The following is an 18909-nucleotide window of genomic DNA, read 5'->3' on the forward strand; positions in this document are numbered from 1 at the left end:
TAATAAATGTTATTTGCAGTTAACAATTTTCTTTTTTCTTTATTACAATATTTATGGCAAGACTAGGTATATAATGGAATACATTAATTTCTCAAGATTGATAAGACAATGGAAGAGAATCACGTAAACATGTCTATAAGGCATGTGCTTCCACCTCGTGTTTATTTAGGTCAATCTCTCGGTCGCATCCAATCTTGAGACGAGGGAGGATGACTCGCTTGTGTCTCTTAAATGGTTATCTTCATAAACTTTTTGAATATAAACGTGAACGTAACAAACATTATCTAATACATGTGCTTATCCGGTATCTATGAGAATCGGCCCACATCTATTTTTCATACCTCTAAATGATAAGAGAAAGGCAGAAAAGCGTTTGCCGGGTGCAGCTAGTATTACATAAATAAATATTAAACTTGTTTCTAACAAAAAAAAAAACAAAAAACTAAACCACCTACCTCTAAATGATTATCTGATGTGTGTTAGATCAAATTTAAAAGTGACCACACGGGAGGCACATCACGGGAGGACGGCTTTCAAATAAAAAAACGATCATCAACATCGATTCAACTAGTAAAACAGTTATGGGGTAAGAAACACAAAATAAAGACGTCGAAAGTAGAAATTAAGAAACTCCTCCTTTTTTTATGTCGGTTAAATACATTATAATTAGAATAAGTTTTATAAGAAATTTACAATAGAAAAAAAATAATCTTAATTGAAATAATTAAGATTATATCGCTACAAATTGTGTATTACATCCCTTTCCTACCGAATAATATTGTGTCCACGAAAATTACATGCTTACTAATAAACACAAAAGTATGTTCGCACATCTATCACACCAAAACGGAGCGATTTTAAGATATGACTTTTGTGTTTGAAGTAAGCTACGAATCAAAACAGTGTTACAGCCTACTTTTCACCGCAACAAAAAATCTCATTCCAATTGGATTTTCCTTCGACTACTATGCAGGCTAGTAATATAGAATATATATAATAATAAGGAATTATACTTATAAATGCATACATCTTAAACGCATAACGTACTTATATACGTAACACAGTTCCATTCGTCTGACTTACGCATGACGAAGTCACTTCGACCCTATTTCAAACGATACCCACTCAAGAAATGGGGCAAAGGGACCGGCCCTTTGCAAGGCACCGTATGAGAGCGATATAGGTCGGCCAAACGTCAGGGCCGAGTCAAGGGGCCATCTCTATCCACTTAGCCGTACGACCGCGTGTTTGCGAAACAAAACGTATGAACGACATTTTTGTGTGCGAGGACACGTGCGAGATTCCGATTGTTACAATACTAAATAATGCTTCCTCTTTAGTCTGATGTAAAGATGTAGTGATTAACAACAAATTGTAGTTTTTCTCTTTAAGCCTATATTATGTATAAGTTTTCTTCTTTGTACAATATTTTTGAAGAGTTAAATTTTAAAATATATAGTAATACTCTATGTAATATATTAATTTCTCGTGTCACAATGTTCGTTTGTAATACACCTCGGAAACGGCTGGATCACTTCTCATAAAATTTTGTGTGCATATCGGGTATGTCTGAGAATCAGCCAACATCTATTTTTCACACCCCTAAATGGCAAGAGTAAGGCAGAACAGCGTTTTGCCGGGTCAGCTAGTAATACTATATTATAGGTGTGTTTTTTTATTATGAATACGTTACACCTGACTTTGTAATTAGGTCATGAGTTGACAAAATATATATACCTAATGCAGCGATTTTTCAGCAATTTTTCTTGAATCGTCAAATTATACAATCCTAGCGGCCAGACCCAGCTTCGTCCGTGGTACCTACATAGTATGTTGTTTTTAAATACTTTAAATTAGTTATATAATTGTTTATTACACATCCAAAATAGACTACAAGCAAGCAATTCATCAATATATTTCATAGAATAATATTACTGGCTATGACAGAAAACCTTTGCCTCTGTCATAACAAATAATAACTGGAGTATCGTGAAATGTTAACATATGTTACGGTACAATAACCAACTAGGGTAACATGTAAACAATCCATTTGTGCACTTGCTAATTACAGTTGTTAAATTATCAAAACATAACATTTATATTTAACTGTGTAATTATTTTCATCTGATAACTTTACGCTTTATGTATATACAACGCACACGTTACCTATACTTTATATTATAAAGGAGAAAGGTTTGTATGTATGTACGGTTTTACTCGCAAAAACTACTGGACCAATTTCAAAAATTCTTTCACCATTGGAATGCTACATTTTCCCTAAAGAACATAGGCTATATATGTACCGCGGGCGAAGCTGGGGCGGACAGCTAGTAACATACATATACTTATAAAAGCAACAAATGCAACGGACATACTCATAGCACACTAGCTGCGCCCCGCGGTTTCACCCGCGTAAGTCCGTATCCCGTAGGAACATTGGGATAAAAATTACTTATATGTTATTCCAGTTGTCCAGCTGTCTACGTACCAAATTTCATTGCAATCGGTTCAGAAGTTTTTACATGAAAGAGCAACAAACACACACACACACATCCTTACAAACTTTCGCATTTATAATACTTCTTCTACTCTTACTAATCCTACTAATGTAGGATTAGTAGGACGTGGAAGGTGTTAAGTCAATGTCAAAGCACGTGTGCTATGGTGGTTGTAAGTTTGAGGCGGGATTTGGGCGAGATACTTCAAGGTGCGGTCGGTTTCGGAAGGATTATCTTTTCTCTCCTATGTGTGTGTATATGTTTGATGTAGCTAGTGCACTGTAGATGACCACAGTTTCATCGACATCGGGTTACGTGACCATTGGGCGGTAGAGTCATCGTCATGATCAGCCAATTTTCATCATCATCATCCTATGTATTATGTTCCCACTGGAGGAACGACAGCTATCCTATGATAGTTCAGGATCAAGGAGGATAATCAACTTCGCTGGTTAAGTGTGGAATGGTAGATGTCTCATGTCGTGGATCTTTTGATTCGGGACAAGCCAGTTTTCTCACGATGTTTGCCTTCATCATTTCAAGAAGTGTTGATGTGGATAATATGCAGATAAATTGAAAAATCTACTTATTTCCTACACCCTCGTCTGGTCTCGAACCCTCCACTTTTTGATGTAACTCCGAGTTCCCACCACTGATCCACGACTGCTATAAGCCGAGTAGAGAGTGTTGATTCGTGAAGATTTCGCCTTGTTGTTTTTATAGTTATTCCACTTGTGTGTGTGTGTGTGTGCGTATGCTTTCACTTTTTATGTAAAGTGCTTCCTTTGCTAAATGTGCACGAAAGAATGTCAGTATTTTTAATAGACAAAAGAGCATCAGTTGGATTAAAAGAAAGTATTTAATATCATTTTTTAAATTCTATAGCAAAAAATTATAAAAACCTGCAATGGCGTGGTTTCTATTGATGCAAATTTCCATATAAAATAAACTAAATTGCAAAACGTAGAAAACCAGCACTGCAAATGATTTGTAAAGCGGCAGGAAACAGAATATCCATATTCTATTCAATTAGTAGATTACGATATTGCCCCCGATAAACGTCGGATTTTTGCGAAATACGCGTCGCTGTCTTAGAAATGGTTTTATGCGCGTGTGTCTCTTTGTTATATTTGCTATTTGATACGTATCATGCGAATGTATGAGAACTGCGAGCGCGTTATCTTAGTTTATTCGCTATTGTGGGATCGACTCCTGAATGGCGCAATTTATATCGTGAAAGGTGCTAAAGAATTCCATCGCAAATCTACTCAATAAAAGATAGTAGTTAGGTTGGGTGCTTGTTCTGCGGAGCGTGTATTGTGATTAAGAGACGGTCTATTATGTGTTTGTGAATGTGAATTATGAACGTGAAGACTGAAAGAAGAAGACTTTACTGGGTTTCGAATGTGTGACTACTTCCTACTAATATTATAAATGCGAAAGTTTGTAAGGATGTGTGGGTGTTTGTTGCTCTTTCACGCAAAAACTACCGAACCGATTGCAATGCAATTCGGTACGTAGACAGCTGGACAACTGGAATAACATATAGGCAACTTTTTATCCCGATATTCCTACGGGGATACGGACTTGCGCGGGTGAAACCGCGGGGCGCAGCTAGTGGGCTATAAATCACCCGCTCAGAGGCCGCGGAGACGACCACAATGGTCACTAAACAAAGACAGCGCAAACACCGTCGGCCACGTATCGCACCATCGATTCGCTGGCGCGCATCGCGCTGTTGCACTGTTCGTCTGCACGTCGCGCGCAGAGTGACGACACGGTCACAATGGATTAGTGTCGCTCGTTTGGTGAAAGAGTATTTCAACTGTCGTAGTAATAGCGTATGTTTATTTATAGGTGGTGTAACATATGCTATTCGATAAGATTTAGATTTCTAATGGTATAAGAATTCATGCGTAGTCGGAATGGTAAGAGAAAATGTAAAATCGGTAAAGCAGCAAGCAGCAGCAGTCGGAATCGAAAGAATAGAATTTCTTCTACTCTTTCGGTTTAATGTGCCTAAGGAACACCCCACAAAAGACGTGGGTTCGAATTCCGCCTAGTGATATTTTTTTTTTTCTACTCCTTCCATTTTTCTCACTTACAAAGCATTTCAATGGTATAAAGTAAAAAAAAAAATTAATAATGGAAACACACTTCGCCCCAAAAAATAAACACCCACAAGGAAAGTACGTCCAACATCCACATAACAACATATCATGCAGACTTCCGTCTCACACGACCACGTAAACTAAGATTGCCTCTACATTATGTGGCCGCACCGCGCACGTCCAGCCAGCTACTCATAGAAGCAACGAAGCGTATCTCGCTGCTACAGTGTATTCTTAAAATAATCATGTTATTTGATATTGTGCGTTGTTCTTAAATTTTGACCCACTTTGCGCAGTTGTTAGTGACCCTGATTAATTATTCGGCCAGAGAGATATCGTTGACATTGAATAAATATTATATTGTGATTTTGAACGTTGCGTTTTTTTTAATATCAAGGGTGCAGTGCGGTATTCATAAGTTAAGAGCTAGCTGAGTTTTGCTCGGGACTAATGAATAAATCGAATTTATCCATACTAATATTATAAAGCAGAAGTTGTTGTTGGTTTGTTTGTTTGTTTGTTTGAACGCACTAATCTCAGGAACTACCCGATTTGAAAAATTCTTGCAGTATTAGATAGTCAATTTATTGAGGAAGGCTATAGGCTATATATGTAGCACGGGCAAAGCCGAGGCGGACTGCTAGTAGTATTATAAACATTGAATTTGTGGATTACTTTTCGTGGTACCAATTCCATAATTACTATATTTTTACCCCTTATGGTGATGGTCGCACTTATTTGATTACCTACGAATTCATGATATATCTACTACGAATACATATATTCGGTTATATACGTATATCTAAGAAACATAAAATGTGTAAGAACACATTTTATATTGAAACTACTCAGGTATCAGTGAGCTGTACGACTTAAAAACTAAACTATACCACAATACTACCATTAATCATTTAATTCACACGCTCCACCGTCTAATAATACATCACTAGCTGTGACCCGCGGTTGAAACCGCGTAAGTCCGTATCCCGTAGGAATATCGGTATAAAAAGTGCCTATGTGTTATTTCAGTTGTCCAGCTATCTACGAAGCAAAATAGTATTATTATTCACCAATAGATGTCAGGAAAAAAAACACGAATAAAACACGAATATGACATTTTCTAAAAAAAATTCCTAGCTAGATCGATTTATCGCCCCCGAAACCCCCTATATACTAAATTTCATGAAAATCGTTGGAGCCGATTCCGAGATTTCAATTATATATATAGATATATATATATACAAGAATTGCTCGTTTAAAGGTATAAGATAAAGTATTAAAAATACCACAGCGTGAAAAAAAAAAAAAAACTAGACATTTCACCAACCGACCGTTTCCCCCATACACCCTTTACATGGAACATATGCTCTCCATACATATTGGGCCCCAACATCACTGCACGTTCAGTCAGTCACTTAAACAGCCAACGAACTGCGACACTAGCTATCAAGCTATCACGCACTCGCTTTACAAAGTATCAATAACTAGCTGCGCCCTGCGGTTTCATCCGCGTATCCCGAAGGAACATAGGGATAAAAAGTTCCCTATATGTTATTCCAGGTGTCCAGCTGTCTACGTACCAAATTTCATTGCATTCGGTTCAGTAGTTTTTGCGTGAGAGAGTAACAAACACACACAAATCCTTACAAACTTTCACATATATTATATTAGAAGGACTAGTAGGATTTTATAAAAGAATAGGTTTTATAATAAGAAGAGGTCATGTACAATACAATGAAAACAGAAGAGCTTAGGTTTAATATATATTTTTTTTTGTACGAAAAATCCATGCAATTATAAATTCCTGAACCTACCTAGGAAGTAGGAAGACATTTGTTGAATGGATTGCTATATTATGTAGCCATTTTACATGTTATCATAAACTAGCTTTTGCCCGCGGTTTCGCACGCGATAATACAGAGTAGTTCAATACATGTCATGATACATATAAACCTTCCTCTTGAATCGCTCTATGAATTAAAAAAACCCCATCAAACTCGTAGTTTTAAAGATTTAAGCATACAAAGCGACGTAGGGACAGAGAAAGCAACTTCGTTTTATACTATGTTGTGATATAAATTAATAATTGTAAATTGCTATACAAAAAGTGTCGATTAAATATGAAATAGTTATCTATATAAATAAATTATTTATAATTAACATAAATATCATAAATCGGATGAATTCTTCGCCAACACAAATAAAACTACTTCCTACTACATCAGTGTATGAGTACACTTTTACTTAAGTTATAAATGGTTAAATATAATTAACATTTAATCAATATCAAGGGCATCCAGATAAAAAACACAAACCTCCTATCAATACTGTATCCGTACTAACGTACTAATAAATAAATAAAAATTTCCCTTTGTACACAAAAAAAAATATTTGTGCATGCTGTGTTAACCTATAATTATTTGCTACTTTTTCGCAAGAATATTTGTTATAATATACTATTTATACTCAAGAATCACTGTAAACAAATGTTGGTTGACCAAATAAATAAATAAATAAATAAAATTGCTGTATCGATTTGAGTGAATTTTATAATAGAGATAGAGTAAGATCGCGCAGTTACTACACTGGCCGGCCCATAGGCGCTAAGGGGCTTTGCATAGATATGATTATACACGGCGATGTAGGACAATGGCTAAAGAACACCCGACTCCTGTTTATTTACCCTTATGACTTATGTACCCTTAGTAAAGCTATACTAAATTTACAAAATCCTACTAATATTATAAACGCGGAAGTTTGTAAGTATGGATGTATGTATGGATGTTTATTATTCTTTCACGCAAAATCTACTGAACCGATTTCAATGAAATTGGTTACGTAGATAGATATATACACATATATGATAATGACACATTTTATCTTTTATCCCGATATTCCCACGAGACTGACGCGGGTGAAACCGCGGGGCGCAGCTAGTATTACATATTTTGTTAATGTAATGGTCTCCATATCTGTTCATATATTATAAAGTTGAAGAGTTTGTTTCTTTGTTTTCTCGAACGCGCTAATATCAGGAACTACTGGCCCGGTTTAGAAAATTATTTCATTGTTAGTTAACCCATTTATTGAAGAAAGCAATAGGCTAAATTAAAAACTACGTGAGTAAAACCGCGGCGCTCAGCTAGTCCGTTAAATTTTACCCCTTTTATTTTTTTTCCCCCAGGGAGCATTTAATCGAGATAAAAAGTATGCCATCACCCAAACCAGCTCATACCCTGTCTGTATACCAAAATTTAGCAAAATCCGTTCAGTAGCTTCAGCGTGATTGACGGACAAACATCCGAATAAACAAATTGTCACATTTATAATATTAGTGTGGTGTGGTTAAAATCTCTATATAGGTGCATAATGACGGTGGGTATATACCCTGTGGATATATCACGAATCCGAATGAACGGTTAAACTGAAAACAATCGCTGGTAGGTACTAAATAGAAAGGTTGGTAAAGGTCACGAGCAATGGCTGGCGATCATAGGCGTAACTATTACTGAAGACTGTGCTCTTAACAGCAGGAGGAAGCGTGAAGCGGAAAGTTAATATGCCAATTTGTTATTTATTTATACCAATATGATAACTAGCGGTCCGCCCCGGCTTCGCCCGTGGTACATATATAGCCTATAGCCTTCCTCGATATATGGGCTAACTAAAACTGAAATAATTTTTCAAATCGGACCAGCACTTCTTGAGATTAGCGCGTTCAAACAAACAAAGAAACCAACTCTTCAGCTTTATAATAATATTACTAGCTGCGCCCCGCGGTATCAACCGCGAAAGTCCGTATCCTATAGGAATATCGGAATAAAAAATTGCTTATTTGTTATTCCAGTTGTCCAGCTGTCTATGTACCAAATTTCATTGCAATCGGTTCCGTAGTTTTTACGTGAAAGAGTAACAAACACACACACATCCTTACAAGCTTTCGCATTTTTAATTTTAGTAGTATTAGTAGGATATGAGGATAGTAGGATAGGATTAGTATAGATACATAATGAATTTCGAACAGTGGTGGGTTTAATTAAAACCGTTTGCCATACATATAAGTAGGTCCTTCAAAAATATACTACACTTATTCTCATTTCTACTACATTAGCGTGGATCGGCGGTGTGAGGTACGGGACAACGCGCGGCGCGATTAAAAAACTCCTGCGCAGCACAGCGCGCCTACAACAATTCCGATATAAGGTCCATAAGTTCCCAGGCAACATACTGAAAGCACACAATCTAATGGAAATCTTTTAGTAGGTTCAAAAAGCAGAGTAAAGAAACTCTCTTAACTTCCGTAAGTACCTGAATCACGACAGGAGTTGAGCCGCGGCCATTTTTAACATCAATTCTACATACTATACTGATACAATAGTCGCCCACTGTCGCAACTACCAGCCTACCCATAGCAGTCCCAAAGTAACAATATAACCTCTATGAAATAAGCGTTTAAAAATAATGCTATCCGCTGTTCGCCACACCGTAACCGCACCGCGGCAACGTTACGTTACGGACTTTCACCGCGCCGAGAAAGCCGACTTAGAAACCGATCTAACATTTACTTTACATACCCCACCGACCGGGCGTAGCGGAAACGGCGCCCGCTTTTTATATACCGACTAATAATAACTCGGTAATCCAATTTTATAGTACTTTTTGTATTAAAAGCTCGCACTGCATCCAAGTTGCATCACATGCGCATGTGTGCGCACCGTTCGCACATTGCAGCCGTGTGCGTGTGCGTGTACACATCTAAATTCATCACGTTAAGAAATTACGGCAACTCTAAACTAGTAAGTATAATGTATTATGATAATTTACCATCATTCAACACACCGTGAACACGCAATAAACCATTTGCAGCGATAAAACCGGTTCCATTTCTAATTTCGGAGGGATATGGTGTGTATTAATGCGATATGTGCAATTTATGCTGCTCATTTAGATAAATTAACATGATTATGATAGGAAAGGATTAAAGAAGAGTTGTTTTCTACAAAATGTTACAGAGATACGAATGAAACGTTTATAGAATACGGCAAGCAAGACTAGTTCATGATATCATATTCTATTATGCGTTTAATTTTAACAATATACTCATTTCAATGCTCAAACTGAACTAGAACCATCCCATACATTATTCCCTATCAATAACATACCATATAGTTCCCTCCTCTGAATAAAACAACATGTAATTAATAGAATTACACTCGCATGGCGATATTACGTCGAATGAACATAAAAATGTCATCACCATACAATTTCATAAACAGCGACTAATTAGCTTTACCTCCAAACGTCCACATTGTACATCCTAAAATTCACTCAACACCATCACTACATACTATAAAGCAACGTTGCTTCCCTACGTATGAATGTATGTATGGTTAGATCTTTAAAACTACACAACAGATTTTAATAGATAGAGTGATTCAAGTGGAACAATTGCATGTGTATATGTAAACGCGTGCGCAGCCGCTGGAAGAAGCTAGTATGTATATACAATCATACTAACATCAGTATCAGTATCTCTTAATATCAGTTGCAAAATCAATTTTCCAGCGCGCCGCGCGCTGCATTCGCATTCCGAGAGCGCTCCCGACAACCGGTACCGACTTTCGTCGAGACAAAGCGTTTATAATAAATCCTTCAGATACGATCGCGGAAATATCGGGCCTTGATCGATCGTTTAAATGTCACTCCGAACTGTTGCCACGCGGAACCCGCGCGGCTCGACCTGTGCACGCCCATTGTTGCATATCACCTACCCACTTATGGTAATTTATTAAGTGTTAATGTGTCGATGAATAGAAAAATCGAAAAAAAAGACACTAGTCCTGTCAATGTGAATGTGGTGAAGTTGCAATATGGTTAAACAAACCCAAAAAAATATTGATTCTACTAGTAGACAATCGAATACTTATGTGGTACTAGACATAAATCATCCGTGGGAAAATCCTTAAATCTTTTAAATATACTAAACTAGCCGCTCGACCCGGGTTGACCGGAACAAAACAAAATTTATATAACCCTATGACACTCACAGATAAAGTGGCTTGCAATTGGTAAAAGTATTGTTTAAATCGATTCAGCCCAACCAGAGATTATCCCCTATAATGTCACAAACTTTAACTCTTTATAATATTAGAAGAAAACGCAATAAAAAAATTACGAGATAAAAATAGAGTACCTAACACAATAGACAATGTACATGTAATTGTCTAATGGACAAGCAATGAACAACGGGCATTATATAAGTAGGCCATCTTCATCAATCAAGTTTTCAACAATCCAATAAGAGCCCAGATTTCCTAGATGCGAGTATGTCATACGATTCACCACTCAATTCATTACACAGACAAGCACTTAATGAAGCAACATTAAATAGACAAAGGAATTATCATTAGCAATTCATTAACAAAAATACGAAACGACCAGTTGAGAGACATTAAAATCAAATGGAATATACGTCAATTCAAAATTGAACTCAAACAGCGTACGCATAAAGTATTCAATTGCCCGCATCACTTTCCAAATATCTAGCCATCAGCACAAGAGCAGTGTATAATTAAGCACGTCAGATATGACAAATGAAACAAGCCGAAAACACTGTACAAACACGCTAGAATTATAATTTGTATATCCGCAGAGGAACGTTCGTGCACGGTATACGAGTTCGGTTACGGTATCGGCGTCGTGTTTCTGTACATAAAAATTTAGCTTAAATTCCATAAAATATGTTTATGATAGAAGAGTCGAAAACATGGGGAAAACTTTATGATGAAATATAAGATTACATTTGCAGATTTGTTCCGAAGTTTTGATCTAAAACGCAACATAGCAAAGGGGTTTATAAAATAAATCTGTTTTTCTATTTATTAACGTTTAAGGAAACAACAGACCTGCTCTTCCCTATTTCGAATCCAACGATATAGTTATTTATTTAAAATTTGATAACAATACCTATTGAATTTTACAAAATTATCATCAAAACACAGTAAAAATGTGAAATAAATGTTAACATACTGCTCAAAAAATTTCGGAAAAACAGTAAATAAATTAACGTTAAATCTTTCAATAGCGTTCCAAGCATAAACGCATACGCTAGACGTAGCTGCGCAAGGTAGATGTAAAACATCTCCCAAGTTAAATTGCAATTGAAGTTCAAAGTATAAATTACACGAATATTAACATTTCAAGGTACGAATGCGATATTTCATTGCAGATATAATACCTACCTCTATGAGGTGCGCTCGGGTATCGCGTTCTTGCATAATACGGTGACTAATCAATTCGCGTAGCCTTGAAATTGTAAAAACACGTTTGCAAACGGACGACATTATTATTGAAAAGTGTAGCGAATAAATTACGACGCGACTAGATTGCGGCCCGTTGCGTTGCTTGCGTTTTGTTGGCGAATTGTATCATAGGTTATGTTAGCCAGTGTGTTAGTGTTAACAATTATGGGTTACGAGTACAGGAAAGAAACTCTCGATCACTACGTCCTACGATTTTAAATGTTGGTGTTAGATAAACATATTTGACAATAATTAAAGAGGAAGATTAGGAAGATTACAGTTCTCGTTACTTCTTATAGTTGAAAACGATAACTTACACAATATGGTGGGTTGAGAGAGTGCAACAACTACCCTCGAAGAATTCAAAGCATCCAGAGCTATTATTCTCAAACACAAGAACATATGAATTGGATCGTTAAATTTGGCATTTAAGAAACCGTAAATATAAGCAAAATTTATATTCAGCTAGAAGCTAATAGCAAGTGAACGTCTCGGCGGGGAGCTGTCGACGACCAGTTTCAAAGCAATAAATTGTTGCAATTCCAATAATTCAAAAGTTGACTTTATAAATATTTCAACTGATCGTGGCTTTTTATCTAGCAATAACCTTTTTTGGATGTACCAACCTACTTTGAAAAAATACACATTATATCTCTAAACATATATAATAAGTGTTTGTACCTAAATGGCCTCATTTATGTTATAGTAGGTTTATCGATATTGACGCCGGGATGATGACGCTTTGCTCATCTGTAGAAAAAAAAAAACACGGTCACCTAAATTTGGTCAACTACTGGAACTCCCTATCACAACGCTACCTACAATATATCCACATATCAACAACTAGACGTTAGAAAAAACAACTCTGCATATCACTTTCCGCCATCTACAACCGAATATACAACAACAGCTCATGGACTTGCGAGATCCAACGGTCAAAACTCAAAACAACACCCCCCCCCCATCCCTATCGGGATCAATACTGAATATGAAACACGATGATCTCAAGACGTACATACGTACGGGACAAAGGGGCACCGCTGCCTCCACGCCTCCCCGCAGCGCACCCCCGCACACCCCCTCCGCCGCCCGCCACTATCGCCAATGCAATTTGTACATTTCGAATGCACACAAAGCCGAGACGCTCGCAGCTCGCTTTGACAGTATTAACTTGTCACCGGCGCAATGTTGCCCACCTTTATTACATTGAGAGATTTACAGATTGAATTCGTGTCGACGTAGCTATAGGTAGCGTCGTCGTTGGTCGGGTACGGGACGAATTTAGGGTTAGAGAAGTGTCGAAGTCTGTTAGTGCCGTTTGATTAAGATTTAAACTAGTTTGATACCTGATAAGGAAATGATGCAACATTTGCATCATAATTTATTACGTATCCTTACAAAACTAATGTCAATTAATGCTAAATAGATATCAATATCGTTTAGTATTCTTATACATAGTAAAATGTTTGATTGAAAGCTTACAATTCCTCAAAGTACGCCCAATTATATCAACACGTATGTGTGTATATATATATGTTTCTAAATTTGTATACAAAACATCGATAAGATATCGCAGGATAATGACACACAGTGCTATTATTTATTCTTAGAAACATTAAACTGTCGAAGCGTATATTGAAAGAAATAGTCTAGACTTCACCGCGTCTAGACTTAAAACAATACGTTCGTTGTTAGATGCTCACTGATGTTTGATGGGAGATAAATGTTTGTTATTTTTTATTCGAAATGTTATTTTAAAATATCAAAGTACAGATATATCACAGATAATTTGATATTTATTTGCAATAATTCAAATCTTAAATTTAGCCTATTATAATATTAATCATTGAATTATGGCCTACCTCATGGCATGGCAGAAAATGTAAATTTCCTATTTGCATAACTTCATACATTATAAGGGTCAAGGTTATTTAAACTTTGAATTCAACCTCTAACTAATATGTACCCTTTCCTCAATATATCCGTCTCAATACTCACATGCTACAAATTTCACATCATTCACTAATCGAATTTCATAGTTTCATTAGTCAGTTAGTTCATTATTCCCGGCTTCGGGTGCCCGAATCGCAGACACTGCAACAGTAGCGTGATGAATTGATGACTAGATAGGTACCAACAATCAATTTGTTACCTGCGATACCATCGCACCGCGCTGAATTCAAATTCACTTCTGATTGACGCCATTCATTGGTTGCAGATTCCGAATTTCGTATGTGCCATCGAAATTTATCAACTGATTTATAGAGAGACGAGATTTAAGGCCGGTTTCTAAGCTATCAACTGATATGTTCTCTTTAGATAATTTACGTCAATAATTATTTCTAACAAAATTATAAGCCTTCGTTCGATTTGTCAAAACTAGACCAAGTTTAAATAGGACCACGTGGCAGACACCGGCTTTCAATAAAAAAATAATTACAAAAATCTAGTCACGCAGTAACAAAACACAAAGATAATACAGTCGAATTGGTAACCTCCTCCTTTTTGAAGTCGATTGATAAGTATCACACAAGCTGTTAGGAAATACTCCGAAATAACTCACAACTACCGATCGATTGTAAATTTTTTAACATTATAAGTTTATAACTACTAGTTAGTAGCATACATCTCCGGCGTATAAATAAATGTCGAAATAAACTTGTAATACATTTCCAAAATATACTATATCCCTTTCGGAATTGCTTTCACTTTTTCTACGTCCATACAGAAAATCATTAATTAATTCGAATCAAATGTCGACTGGAAAAGGGGTACCCGCAACGTTTTCAAAACGGGCGAGTGTACTCAACCTTTTTTGTTGAAATGTTTAAACGTAAAGGTTAGTACACATTTGGTGCACACGATGAACGATAGCTCCATTGAATGCAGTTATCGGGCAGCTTGTGTGCACACGGCCGAGAAGTGTGCGAGCTCTAACGACTCACTTGTTAGGCAATACTGTGTTCTGAATTACTACGCAACGCGCGTGTGCTCAACCTTTTGCCTGGAATTGTGGTTTAAATTATGTAAGTTTTAAAATATAATAAATGGAATGAATGAATGTAGAATGTATCTTATTTAACAAGACAGACATACCAATTTTGCGCAACTTTACTAGCATTGTATTTGCATAAAAAGCTATTTAACAACCATCACGCGCCATATAGATGCGTATATCGTAGCGTATAACAACCAATAAATTTAAAACATGAAATATCAAGTATAAAAAATTTAAAACCCAGCTTATAATTCAAACACCAAATCATGCATTTTATCAATTTCTTTACTTTTACGATAAATTTTAATGAAAAATGGAACACATCTATGCCAATACTATCCCGCCTGGGCTAGCCAGTGTCGAAAAGAATAACACACGAGATATCCGACGACAAATGTTTGTCGTACAGACGCCAACAATATAATAACGACGATGTCCCCAAAGGTTGATCACACCGGAGCGGCGTGTTGACCGCACAGCGTGTCACGGCATCCACGGCCGGGTACGTACAGTCGTACACACAACAATGCCGCGTTATTCCCGACACGTGCGTTGCTACGAGACGATTTGGTGAGCGAAAACAGATATCACTATTCGATGAGGTCAATGCAGCCAGCCTTACAAATAGCTAAACGTAATATTAGAAAGGGGTATCAGTGATGCGAATAGAAAAAAAGAAGTGTTTGATAGTCCATTTATCGGGAAAGGTTCAAGAGCTATATGATCTAGGTTATATATATAATACTAGCTGCACCCGGCAAACGCTGTTCTGCCTTACTCTTATCATTTAGGGGGATGAAAAATAGATGTTGGCCGATTCTCATAGATACCGGATAAACACAAAAAATTTCATCAAAATCGGTCAAGCCGTTTCGGAGGAGTATGGCAACGAAAACTGTGACACGAGAATTTTATATATTAGAAGATAACATCATACTACATCAACATTTTTCATCAATGCTATGAGAAACGATATTTAAAAATTTCCATGGATTAGAAATATGGAAAAAGTAGTGTTGAGACCAGACGATGTTGCGTGGATAAACTGTTTAGTTATTTAAATGATACATATCAGAACAAAAAACAGGTTCAATGATAGGTCCGGTATAAGACTAGACCGTACTTTCTATCAGCAACATCATCCTATTTTATTCCCTTCTCATTAGATGTCTCCTAATACCTATATCATTAATTAAAACCAATTAAACGTAACTCACACACAACCAGTAATGACTATTGATTTTAAATTAATTTGTTTACCGAATGTCGTGTTTTGTTGGAAGCAATTGTCATGATGATATAGTACTTAAAATGTACGTATAAAAACATAAACGATTATATAATATACAATGGTATAATATAACAGATAAACAAACCGTAAACACAATAATATAATCTATCGTTAATTACGTTAGCAATTGCAGGAGTTAATTAAATTTAAATCTTTAGAATCGCGTTACAATAATCAATCATGTAACTACATACGATGCTCGGCAGACCACACTAGAATACATCTTATGTCAATAGTGAAACGGTGCACAATCGGATACGCCGTTCGGCTACGCAGCGACAAACATTTTTCTATGCGCAATGCGAAACAAACGAATGTATTGTTATTGCTATATGCGCATGTCAAGGTAATATGATAAGTGGCCGTTTTATTTCTAAAGTCGTATGAATATGAATTGATTCCGAGAATTCATCATTAAAAATATGTTTGAACATACTTAGCGATGTTATAGGTATTGTTTTGTGTCTGTTGTGTATCAATATGTAATTTCGAGAACTATTATACGGTAGGTGTGTTGTGAATACTAAATAAAACCGGTCGTGTTTCTTTTTTAGCATTTCATTTCGCAATAATGTGGCGTTTGAATAATTTTACGATTTTATCATATTGATGTTATACATAGATTGCTCTATATACATCTAGTATCGAATTGACAAAATCATAAATTCTTCATCTTCATCAATTTCTTCACGTTTGCTAGACCGTCGCGTTCCTTCATCATCAGACTAAATCAAATTGTACGTATATATTCAATCACATTTCTCTACCTATGGCATAGTACCTATAAATAATTCGTTTCATATTGCAATCCAAATTTGACGATAGTATCTCTTATATCGGTATGCAGATGAACGCGGATGAGATTCGTCAGTGGGAAGGTAGAATTACCCACCATCGCTTTGTCCAGTTACTATAAATACACATGAGTATCATGGAAGTAAAGTGGGATGAACACGCTTCGGCACGAATTGGGACAGCTCTCACCGGACAAGTGTGATTCGTACAGTTCCAGTTACAGTAGTCAATCCTTTCCCTTTCCTCTTTAAAGCGGGCAGTGCATTGTTCATGGACGATGGAGATCGTTTACCATAAGGCGAACCACCATCTCAGTTGCCCGCTATGACATAAAAAAATAAAACAAAAAAAGTCCATTCCCAACCCGATTCCGCCGACATGCGAGCGACTCTTTCCCGCGGCCTCTCGTCCGGTTTTCACGTCAATAAATATTTCGAGATTCCGTCACCGGCACCGAATCGTCCCCGTTTAATTAATAAGCCCGTGTACGCGATATATATGCGGTATGCGCGCGCGCAGCGTTCTGCTGCACCGCCACACCGAACCGGCCACTGGCTTTTTCTACGGGGAAATGTCGACAAACTTGAATGGTCGGTTGTCTCAATGATTCATGTCAAAAATTGAAAAATTACTTGCACGACTATTGTACGACATTTTAAAGAGACTAACTGTAAATACTCATTTTAACGTTCTCTCTGTAATTAAAACTAAGTAGATGAGATTTTTATTATAGGAATAGAAAAAATCGATAACGAGGCGGGATTCGTACCCGCGTCTTTTTGCCAAACCGTAGCCTAGCCTCCCGAACACCCATGAAGTCGCCTCAGCTATCGATTCTTCTACTCTTTCGAGTTCATGTGTCTGAACATTAAATGAAAACTTGTTGTTACTAAATGCCTTTGTCACAACTAGTTCTAACCAGGCAACGCGCGATTAAAACTAGAATATAGTATATTTTCTCTAGAAAACTTTTCCCTTTTACATTATTATTTAATCATATCTCTAATTTACATTTCGATTGTTATTTGTCACAATAAACAATACTGAATCTACATCTGAAACTAAATAAATATAAAATATTAATATTATAATCGACTTTAGGACGTTTACCACTTAATCAGATACCAATATGGAAAAGCTCAGTTAGTTAATTCTAGTTATTAATATCCTAGGTAGGCAGAACGCGTTCTAACGGTAAACTGGTTTAAACTATAGCATTTACATTTTAAAAACAGAACATGATGGATGTATAAAATACCTCTTGAACATTTAAAAAAATATCAATGTTAATGCAGCATCCACACGACAACTAGTTTCGTATTGGATCCGGTTTTTAATTAACTTCAGCTATATGTGAGACAAATTAAATTTGTCGTATGTAGAAAGAGGTGTGATGTAATATGATATACGTTATAATATTATAAATTCGCTATTTCTACACATTAATATAAATAAGTTTTCATTGATTCAAACGAGATACGAATAAATTAATTTAAAATTCAAATTAAATAATAAGGAAAATATTACTTTTTTTTTGATTGGATATTTTTGTAAATTGATCACTATGCGAATGTTGATGTTAGATAGATAATGCAGTGAGCGATTTTTTTAATCGGATATCGTATATGGATATTTAATTACTACAAAATATAATTTATTGAATCGTCGAATTTTACTAAAATAACACAAATGATAGTTTATTTTCTACCTACTCTAATTATAACAGTACTCCCAAGATTTTTTGTATTTATTACGATTACCTCCTGTCTAGTTCTCTGACTTCACTAGAAAAGTATCAACAACGCTATGAAAGGTCAGCTGACTCACAGGAACTTAAGCTTGGAAGCTCGTCTCAATACCTATCATACATAGGCATACATGGGTTTCATCAAAGTAGGAATATTAACCCATTGAC

General features: G+C 36.3%; 1 protein-coding gene across 1 annotated transcript in view; it reads right to left on the reverse strand.

The window, feature by feature from the left end:
• Positions 1-18909, reverse strand: part of LOC119840568 — an 83874-nt gene that overhangs the window by 32025 nt on the left and 32940 nt on the right. The window lies entirely within an intron of this gene.

The sequence above is a fragment of the Zerene cesonia genome, chromosome 6 (genome assembly GCF_012273895.1).
Source record: "Zerene cesonia ecotype Mississippi chromosome 6, Zerene_cesonia_1.1, whole genome shotgun sequence".
Taxonomy (NCBI): domain Eukaryota; kingdom Metazoa; phylum Arthropoda; class Insecta; order Lepidoptera; family Pieridae; genus Zerene; species Zerene cesonia.